We start from the raw sequence: 11,537 nt of genomic DNA, 5'->3' as shown, positions 1-11,537 counted from the left end.
AACTATCCTGTAATCTGCAACTCTTACACTGCAAAAACATATGAGCGACACAACTCGAACAGGGCAAAGCAATAGACGCAATCTACATAGACTTCTGTAAAGCCTTTGATTCAGTGGTACACGACAAACTACTCCTAAAAATAAAATCCTATGGTATCTCTGGACAACTGAATAACTGGATAGAAGCATTCCTGGCAAACAGACAACAAATGGTCAAAATTGGGAGCGTCCTATCAAATTCTGTACCTGTCAATAGTGGTGTCCCCAAGGCAGTGTTCTAGGACCAACTCTCTTCATACATAAATGACCTCTGTGATCATATTAAGAGCAATTGCGTTCTTTTAGCTGATGATGTAAAGCTGTTCAATACCACAGACAATACTGCTACCCTACAAAAGATCTTGACTATGTATCAGAATGGTCAAACAAATGGCAACTTCAAATCTCAACAAATAAATGCTCTGTCTTACATATTGGCAAAAAAATCAGAAAATAAAATACAAGCTGAATAGTCAAGATCTTGTTGATGACCCAAGCTCTGTAAAGGACCTTGGAATACTCACCTCTAATGATCTAAGTGCTAGAGCCCACTGCAACTACATAGCCAAAAAGGCATTAAGAGTTGTTAACCTAATCCTACGTAGCTTTTTCTCTGGTAATATCACACTACTAACCAGAGCATACAAAACATTTGCTAGACCAATACTCGAATACAGTTCATCAGTCTGGAACCCACATTACGTATCTGATATTAGCACAATTGAGAAAGTCCAGAAATATTTCACAAGAAGAGTTCTCCACTCCTCTACTCGTTGTAGAATACCTTATGCCACCAGACTTGAAATTCTAGAACTAGAAAACCTTGAATTCGCCGTCTTCGGTCTGATTTAAGCATGGTATATAAAATCATACATTGCAATGTCCTACCTGTCAATGAATACTTCAGCTTCAACCATAACAACACAAGAGCACACAATAGATACAAACTCAAAGTAAACCGCACCAAACTTGATTGCAGGAAATACGACTTCAGCAATAGAGTGGTCAATGTCTGGAATACTCTACCCGACTCTGTAGTTTCTTCCCCAAACCCCAAAAACTTTAACCTTAGACTGTCTACTATTGACCTCACCCCTTTCCTAAGAGGTCTGTAGGGGCGTGCATAAACGCACCAACGTGCCTACCGTCCCTGTCCTATTGTTTCTCTTATTCTTCTTTTATTTTTCTTATATGTACCCATTTCATGTATTCACAACTATGTATACACTTATACTTATTATCTTGTAAACAATTGGCAAATCAAATAAATAAATAAATAAATAAATAAAATAAGTATGGTATTCAGCTTTGTTCAGGTATTTTCCCACGTCATTATGGCACATGAGATTCTGCCGAAACGTCACTACAACTTTAAAAGCACAACTATAATGACGTGGGAAAATACTTGAACAAAGCTGAATAGCATACATATAAATACCCGCAAAAATTTAAGAAAACAAATATCAGACCTCTGGGGGGAGGAAATAAACAGCCGGACCAAAACCTACAAGAAGCTGGAAGTTAAAAGAGCAGGAATACTATTACTATTACAGGATTACTGACCTTAGAAGGCCATGACTTGCTGTTGGGATGGCGTGCCTTTCTCTGGTATAAGGGAACTAAAACACAGGGGTATTTTAGAAGACGTATATATATCATATATATATGTTTTCTTAATCCCCATCAAGAGGCATTGTTTTTTAACTGGGAGAAGATAAAAAGACAATATTACTTAAAAATTCCAACATGGATATCAACTATTGAAGCTTTTTCTTATCCAATAATATATAAAAAGGAACAAACAGTTAGATATGGTGAGATATCGGATGAAAAGGGTGAACTTAAATCTATGCAAGCGTTGGAAGAACAAGGTGTAAAAATGAATTGGTTTTCATATTTGCAAATACAATCTAGGTTTGATAAAGACTCTAAAGTATTTATGATAAGTTGACTGATTTAGATAAAATTTTGATGGGTACTGATGAAAAGGTAATTAAAAAACTTTATGGACATTTATTAGGATTTAAATTGGAGGAACAAGTTAAAGAAACGATGATTGCTTGGGAGAAAAATTTTGGATATGGGATTGATTTAGAAAAATGGCAAAAACTGGGGTCTCAAAATTATAAAATGACAATGTCAACAGCATATAAAGAACATTTGTATAAGATCTTTTACAGATGGCACCTACCCCCGACGAGACTTGCGAGAATGTTTAAGAATACATCGGATAAATGCTGGAAATGTCATCAGATACCTGGTTCATATTACCATATGTGGTGGATATGTTCGGACGCAAAGAAATATTGAACTAAAATCCACACATGGTTGGAAAAAATGATAAAACAACATATAGACTTTAAACCAGAGATCTTTTTATTGGGAGTCATACCGGCCATATACAATAAAGAATTGAAATACTTGATTGTAAATGTTTTAACAGCGGCCAGAATTGTATTTGCGAAGAACTGGAAAAATGACAAAATACCCATGCAGGAGGAAGTTATTAAAAAAATTATGGACTGTGCTGAAATGAGTAAACTGACATTTGAAATTAGAGAACAAGAAGACAAGCAATTTTATATGATATGGGATTTGTTTTATCAATGGTTGGATAAAAAGACATGGTAAGGTAAAAGAATAGATAATTTTGTTATAGAAGTTTAATAGACTGATACAAAATATAATGTAGACATATATAACCATTGGATGATAACATAATATAATATTGATGGAATAAATAGCAGGATAATTAATAATTGATAAATAGATAAGCATGTTAGTTTGACAATGTGAGATTGATATAAATTGTGAACAATGATTATGAAAGGATTGCACAAAAGATTCTAAACCAACTGAAACACTGTATATACAAAATGGAAGATGGTTTTATGTTTTTTTTATGTATTGTCTGTGTATGTTTGTCTTCAAATAATTTTTTTTAAAAAAAAGACTGCCTTCAAAACAGATAGAAAAATAGCAGCCATCCTAAGAAACCCCAAAGATAAAATTGATCTGGAAAACCAAGGCATATATGAAGTCCCCTGTACATCATGTCCTGCCACATACATCAGACAGACCAATAGAAGAATAAGTACCCGCCTGGATGAACACAAAAATGCAGTAAAAAAGCTGTAACACACTTCCTCACTAGTCCAACACATGAAAGCCACAGGTCATAGCATTGACTTCAATGGCACCAAAACCCTAACCACTATAGAAAACCCCAGCTACAGAATTATCAGAGAAGCCATAGAGATTGAAAAAAGACCTGAAAGTATGAATAGAAGAGATGACTCCACCAGACTGTCAATTATCTGGAAGCCTGCACTCACAAACAAAAAAAATCTCCACACCACAAGCCAAGCAAACACCTGGGCACAAACAGACCCCCCCGATACCTCCAGCCCAAACACACCCCAGCCAGCCACCTAGATGAAACCTAGCTTCCTAATAAACGATAGCCAGCCATTCACCCAAAGCCAAACCGCACTAAAAGCCCACAATACATGAAACACAATGTTGCCAGCCAATCAAGACAAAAAACGCTACAAAACAGACAGAAGATATTAGAAACACCAATCAAGCAGAACACAGCAGTAAATACGACCAATAAACACAGACCAAGACTCCCAACCAATCAGGATGAAGAAAAAAACATTCTAACAAAGCATGAGGCTAGCACCAAATTTAAAACAGAAACGGCTGTGAAAGCCTGACTCACAGACGAACACATGATGATGGCAGATGAGATTCTATTCTAATTATTTATATTATATTGAAATAATTATAAATAATATATGTAAAGTAAAATAAACATAATTTAATAAATATTAAAATTATTTAAAACAATATTTAATTCAGTCAAATAAACATTAAGGAATGTTACACATTTAATGACTTTTATGTGGCTTCAGATTTTGAATTGCACAAAAGTCATTCCAGAAGTACATATTCCTTCTTGGAACTGCATATAATGGATATAAATTCCAAAGCTACAGGACACATGCACTTTTGAAGCCTTCTAATTTTTTTAGCCTGCCAAAAATTGTACCCTCGCCACCAATTCATTATCATCCACTATTATTTCCATCTGAACTGTACTGGATATGAAGCTACAAAGGGATTAAATCTCCCTTATGTCAAACTCCTTGTGATTTGTGGACAGATCCATATTGTCTCCATGACAATAAAATGGAAATGATTTGCACTGCATTTTTCTGGGATTCTAGGGTTTTTTTTCCTCAATCTGATTTGCAGCCCTGGAATCTTCTTGTGGTCTTCCATCCAACCACTAAACGGATCTGACAAGCTTTTTAAGATCAATCAAGACAAAGCTGCTAGTTCTGCCTAGCAGAGCCACAGGATTATAGACCCTCTGTCAGGATCCCTGGCAAAGGCACATGGTAATAAACTCTCCTTTGTTCCCAGAACAATCTAATTAAGGCTGCTTTTTCCCGAGTAGCCACAGATGTGTGTGTATTGTGTGCAGGAGTGGGAGGTGCCAGTATAACAACCGATTCGGTGATTGCATGCATGTGCCTGACGCGCACTGTGTACGTATGAACAACAATGCAAAAATCCTTACCTGCTATATTACTTCGAGGGAGAAACACAGCTAAGGAGTGACAATCTGCTCTTCCATGCTGATCATCTGAGACGATAAAAGTCAGTACAATACAGGGGCAGGTGGACAGGCCCACATATCGTTGGAGCGAACCAGTTCTCTCCCAGCTGATCTTTGGAGATAGGGGTTCGCCCGAACAGGTCCAAACCGGCAGAATCCCACCCTGATTGTGTGTATAAATGAATGTGCTCCTATGAACGTATGTGATTCCAGCTCATTATAATACTTGCTACACCCCATCCTGCTTTCCAGACAAAACCTGTTGCCCCCGTTAATCTTTCAACATATTAATAACAAGAAAAAAATCAAGGAAACAGTAGGTCTAAAGAGAGAAGATGGCAAGGAAGTAACAGACAGTAGGGAAAAAACAGAGCTGCTTAACTCATTATTTACATCAGTTCACGCAAAAAGTAATTATAGCCCAACGTACCCAAAAAATACTGTAAAAGACAAACAGAAATACAAATTAAAATAAGCAAGAAAATGGTAAGAGAACACCTAACTGACCTTCATCTTCATCATCTTTTAATGACCCTATAATCCCATGTGGGTTGGAGTCTGGGCAACTGTGGAACTGTGTGATTACTGACCGGATGCCCTTCCTGTTCCCAATGCAGAGTTATATTCAGCAGATATATTCTCATCATGCCCAGAAAGAGAAATATCTGCCTATACCTAGGATCGAACTCACAACCTCCTTATTGTGAGGTGAAAACTTCACCTCTAGGCCACCACACCACTCTGAACACCTAACTGACCTTGATGAATATAAATCACAGGGATGTGACAGATTACATCCCAGAGTTCTGAAGGAGCTGGCAGATATTATCTCAGAACCATTGTACCATATCTTTAAAAAATCCTGGAGTGCTGGGGAAGTACCTGAGGATTGGAAAAGAGCTGATGTGGTTCCCATCTTCAAAAAAGGGGAAAAAAACCACACACAGGAAACTACAGACCAAATTTGCAGATGCACTAAACTGGCAGGAATAGCCAACACCCTAGAAGCAGGAGTGGGATTCAAAAATCTCAGCAACTGGTTCACTGCCCGGTTGCTGGGTGGGCATGGCCATGGTGTGTGTGGCCTACCAGAACTTCTGGTTCAGCCATTTTTCTCTTTCCCCAAGGTCTGGAGGCTTCCCTCGGGCCTCTGGGAAGGCAAAAACAGCCTTCCCCAGGCTCCAGAGGCCCACCAGAAGCCAAAAACTGGCCCATTTCAGGACTTCTGGAACTTCCGGTTTGTCCATTTTTCACCTTCCTCGAGCCTCTGGGAGGACAAAAATGGCCTCCCCCAGGTTGCATAGGGCTTCCAAAAGCTGGAAAGAGGCCTGTTTCCGGAATTCCGGAAATTCTGGTTCTGCCTGTTTGTCGCCCTCCCAAAGCCTCCATGTGGACCCTGCACTTACCTGCATCCAAAATGGGCCACATGGAGTCTCCTGGGAGGGGAGGGGTGGGATGGGTGGGGCCAGCTGGTTGGTTCAACTACCAGTTTTGTGAACGAGATGTAAATTTAACATCTGGTTTGCCCAAACCGCTCTGAACCAGTAGAATCCCACCCCCTGCCCAGAAGACAAGTTCAGGATCCAAAAAGATCTTGACAAACTTGAACAATGGGCCCTATCCAACAAAATGAATTCCAATGTGGAAAAAAGCAAAGTTTTACATTTAGGCAGGAAAAATCAAAGGTATATGTACAGATTAGGTGAGACCTGGCTCAACAAAAATAAATGTGAGAGCGACCTTGGAGTCCTAGTGGCTGATCACTTGAATATGAGCCAGCAGTATGCAGCACCAGCCAAAAAAGCTAATACAATCCTGGGCTGTATAAACAGAAGCATAGAATCAAATTCATGTAAAGTACTAGTACCACTTTATAAAAGTAAGACTACACCTGGAATATTGCAACAATTTTGGTCACTATATTACAAAAAAGACTTTGGAAAAAGTTCAGAGAAGAGGAACTAAAATGATCAAAAAGGCCTGGACATTAAAACATAGAAAGAACAGCTGCAGTATTTGGGTTTGGCTAATCTAAAGAAAAGAAGGACTGAGGGGACATGATAGCAGTTTTGCTGTCTCTCTAATTTTCTGTCTGAATATAGAGACAGTTAGTTAAACACTACAAAGGCTTCCATACAAAGTTTCTTTATTGGATCTTATTAGACATCCTCAAGGTATAACTCACAGTTACGTTGAGATTCATCTAATGTCCAATCTTTGCATTGTTGTCTTCATAGTGTGAAAAGATGGTTATCTTCATCCCATAACGATACAGCAAGGAAAGCTCCAGCACAATGCTGGGTCCTGGCAAGAGTGAACAAAGGCTCCCCCCAATCCAACTAGAGGTCAATTCAGTGACCAATCAGGATTACAGATGTGACCACATGACATGAACTACATCTCCCATGAGGCATTAACTACATTTCCCATGAAGCATTCCCTTAAGGGGACAGCTCTCAATTCCCAACTAACTATATACTATATAACTCTAACCAGCACACTAGCACACTCCCTGCCTGGAATTACAAATTCCACTACCAACTAATTATCAACCAAAGTAAAAAACTAAAGTAAACAGTAAATAGCATCAAACAATGCAATGAGATAGATACAAAGCATGCAAAGCTTGAGGTTCAATCTTCGAGTTCAGCAGTAGCTTTCCTCCCCACCATGCGTTGTGCAGTGCTCACCCCGGCTCCGGGTGTGACTCTGTGGCACGCTGAGACTCCTTGGTCAAGGGAGGGATAGGAGTTGTCTGCTATGGTGGCTCAGAGTCTGGATGCAGAGTGGCTGGGTGCTCGTTGCTGTTGCATAAGTAACATTGCACCTTAGCTGTGCAGTCTTTGGCCATGTGTTCCATAGACTCGCAACACTTGTAGCAGAGTTTGTACTCCCTAATCAAAGCTTTCCTTTGATATAGGGGTTTCTTTCCAAATACTTTGCACCTGTTCAGCAGGTGCAAAGATTTGTGGAGTGGACAAATCTGGTCTTTCTTTGTACTCAGAAGACTATATTGGGTTGTCTCTGATGGGTTTTCACCCATATTCTGAACGGGTGAGGTAACGATCCCCGTTTTATGTGTAGACATGAAGGATTTTCCCTTTGCAGTTTGTGCCAGACCCGTGGACGGTGCAGAGTTCCTGCTAGCTCTTTTGTCAGTTGGTGAACTATCAGCTCTGAGTCTGGGGGTCCAGGGGTCATTGCACATCGTTGCCTGGTGGGCCACAAATTCTTCAAAAAGGGCAAAGGGAGGTTCTTTGTTTTGACCATTGGCCCTGAAGGCCTCAGTCAACTGGATCCATTGTTCAATTAACAGCTGCGGTAATTTTCAAACGATTTTGCTTTGCATTTCAAACTGGTTAAGACAAGCGAGTCCCAGCAAATCGGGATCCTTTTGTGCTGCTCTCAGCTGTTTAAGTATGTTAGAGAATTCCCTGAGCTGGCTAAGTTCGTTGAGACTGATTTTAGGGAAGCTGTTGAGGTGATCCAAGAGTGAGGATTCCACCTCTGTGGGAGCGCCGTACTCCTTGTCAAGTCTCTTCCATGTTAACCGAAGGGCAGCGTCTGGGTCTCTTATGTGGGCTCTGTAAATGTCCTTCACTGCTTCTGCAGACTGCGGCCCCAGTCATGCTATCAAATGTATGAGTATTTTGTCAGGCTGCAGGATTGTGGCCTGAATGATGCACATGAAGATACTCTTCCATAGTAAATATCCTTTGCCTGGCTTGTCAGAGAATTGTATACACCATTAGCAGCCAAATCTAGCTTTCTTCTCCTTAGTGCCAATTCTCTCCAGAGTGCTGGATCACCCACTGAGGTTGCATGGGGGTTGTAGGTAAGGTGCATTGGTGTGGTGAGGTCTCCCTTGGGATTCTTGTAGACTTGGTCTGGGTTGTGTTTCAGCAATGGCCCATAGTCTTCTTCCCTGTACTTCCTGAGGAGGTTGTCCTGCCGTGCCATATGCAGTGGTTGTGCTTCACGCTGCTGGACAAGCCAACCGCGTTCATCTTGTATCTCTGAGCTCAAATTGTGTTGAGGTTGTGGCAGGAACTCAATTGATCTTGGGTTGAGCTGGGGAGTTGCTGCTTGATGTATGTCTCCTTGCTGAGAAATCTTCATTGTTACCGGTGGGCTGATTTGCTTGCCCTGTAAGTCTTGAGACATTGGGGTAGGTTTTCTGTTTTCGGGGATAGAGTCTCGAGTTTTAGGTCTTACAACATCAATTTTTTGACTGGTGTTTAGATCCTGTGGTTGATATTCTCCCCCTTGATCCCCTGGTTTTGGGAGAATGCTAACTAACTGTGCCAGTTCCGCCTGCTCGTGCCCTAGCGAGTACTGCTCATCCACATAGGCCTTGACACGTTTATCTGGGCTCTCTCTCTCCAACTTTCCAAGATTGAAGTTGAGGGAAGCTTTGTCGGCCACCTTCTGCAATGCTGTGGTTCGTGCTATCTTTGTTGCCGTCTCCCATTGCCGTTCGAGCAACTCCAATTTGGCCTGAGCTTTGGCCAATTCTGCTTATTGGCTGGCCATTTCTGCCTGTTGGTTGGCCTGAGCTTTGGCCTTTTTTCTTGCTTGAGCTGCTACTGCCTCCTTCTGCCATGTCACCTCCTCTGTTGCATGTAGAGCTGCCTTCGCTACTGCAGCTTCGATTTGAGCTTCAGCAGCTCGTTCGGTGTAACTTGCTGCTCCTGAGGCCTTAGATGTGTTGCTGTGATGGGAGGATGCTCTGGAAGGATGGGAAGAGCTAGCAGTAGAGAATTGCTGTGAGACACTGGAACCTGCCCAAGATCTAGTTGGCTTAGGATGGAGGGAGGAGGCTTTCTCAGAATAGCGGGAGGAAGCTATGCATGATCAAGGGGCTATGTCAGATGTGGCCCTCTCCCTCGACATTTCTTCCAGCTGTAGCACATCATGGAGCGCTGCCTGGAGGGAGTCTTTGTCTCTCTGAACGTAGTCCTCGCATTCCTTGTTTAACTCCTTGAAGCATTGTATGTGCTCTTGGAGCTTTGAATCACCCAGCCTCAATGTCAGCCTTCAAGATTTCCTTCCTTTGCTTTGCATCTTTTGGCTGTCATAAGTAATGAGGGGAGGAGTGGGGACATAGTTATGGGAAGCAAGCTGGAGGTTTTACAAAAAAGAACTGTATAAGTTGGGGGGGAGTTTCTTGCTTATGTTTCTTTCCTATGCTATGTGCAAGCGCTGCTCTTTATCAAAATATGTCAAGGTCAATGGACAGAGGCCTCATCACCACCCACATGATGTTATATACAACTTTTTATTGGATGGACAGTTTAAACTATTGTGGGTGGGAACGTTGCCATCACTTTGTATATGTGATTTACGCGCTCATTTTCTCAGATTCAGAATTCCTTTGATGCTACCACTTGATTTCCAGTAAAAGGTATCTTTTCTCTAATTAATGGAGTCTAAGTATTTCTTTCTTGGATTTTGAATGGAGCACCAGCTGACATTATTCTGAATCTCAGTTTAGCAGCCCACCTGGAGAATTAATAAATTTCTTCTGAGGGGGTCTGAACACAATGTCTAATCCAGCCAGCGACCAAGAAGACCTGGGAGTGACTGGAGGACCAGCTTCCCTGCTGTTAGAGGAGGCAGGGGAAGCTGAGTTGTTAGCAGAACTACATCTTGATGAAAAACCAGTTGTAAAGCCCAAATGGTCTCTGGGAGTCGGCTGGAAGAATCCGGAGGAAGAGCCCCCTCCAGCATGATGCTGGGGTCCAGGTAGGAATGAACAAAGGCTCCCCCCTACCCAACTAGAGGTCAATTTGTGAACAATCAGGATTACAGATGTGACCACATGACATGAACTACATCTCCCATGAGGCATTAACTACATTTCCCATGAAGCATTCCCTTAAGGGGACAGCTCTCAATTCCCAACTAATTATATATACTGTCTAACCAGCACAGCAGTATTCCAGTATTTAAGGGGCTGCCACAAAGAAGAGGGGGTCAAATTATTCTCCAAAGCACCAGAGGGCAGGACAAGAAACAATGGTTGGAAGCTAATCAAAGAGAGAAGCAACATGGAATTAAAGATAAAGTTTTAACAGTGAGGACAATTAGCCAGTGGAACAGCTTGCCTGCAGAAATTGTGGGCGCTCCATCATTGGATGTTTTTAAGAAGAGTCTAGACCATGGGTGTCAAACTTGCATAGTCACGGCAGCATCACATGATATATCATGACTTTTTTCCCTTTCGCTAAACCGGGCATGGGCATGACCAGCACATGACACATCCAGCCCAAGGGCCACAAGTTTGACATCCCTGGTCTAGTTACTTATCTAAAATGGTATAGGTTCTCCTGCTTGAGCATGGGTCTGAATTAGAAGACCTCCAAGGTCCTTTCCAGCTCATTCTATTCTATTTTCTATTTTTCCCTCCGCCCTTCCTCATGTAAAGCAACCAGCGCAACATGTCTTATTAACTCTTTGCTTAGATATTTTGTTTGTTTGTTTGTTTGTTTTAAGCTTACTTCAAGTACACCAGTCCAGAAATTAAATGGAATTTGCTTCTGTTACCAGGATGCTCGGTAGAGCTGATCCAGGACCAGGCCAAACCTTTGTGTGGAATTATTAAGTGCAATATGGCAAGATTGGCCCAACTAATTTTGGCACAGTAGATCTCCTCTGAATGGGGCTATTAAGGGAGTTTTCATGGAAGGGAGGATGGATGGGAAATGTGTCATCTGCTTTTGGGTGGCAGCAGAGGTAAACTAGGTGAGCAGTCTGGATTAAGTGCAACCAACTTCAGCCACCCACACAGCACAAAGCAGCCTCTGGGTTATTCAAACAGGATGAAGTGAGATTATTATCATGTCACAGAAGATCACGTGGGGATTTGCAG

The sequence above is a fragment of the Notechis scutatus genome, chromosome 2, assembly GCF_049901735.1.
Source record: "Notechis scutatus isolate UNSWTSFEM ecotype Mainland chromosome 2, rNotScu1.2, whole genome shotgun sequence".
NCBI lineage: Eukaryota > Metazoa > Chordata > Lepidosauria > Squamata > Elapidae > Notechis > Notechis scutatus.
The sequence above is the reverse complement of the archived record's forward strand: the minus strand, read 5'-3'. Positions refer to the sequence as shown.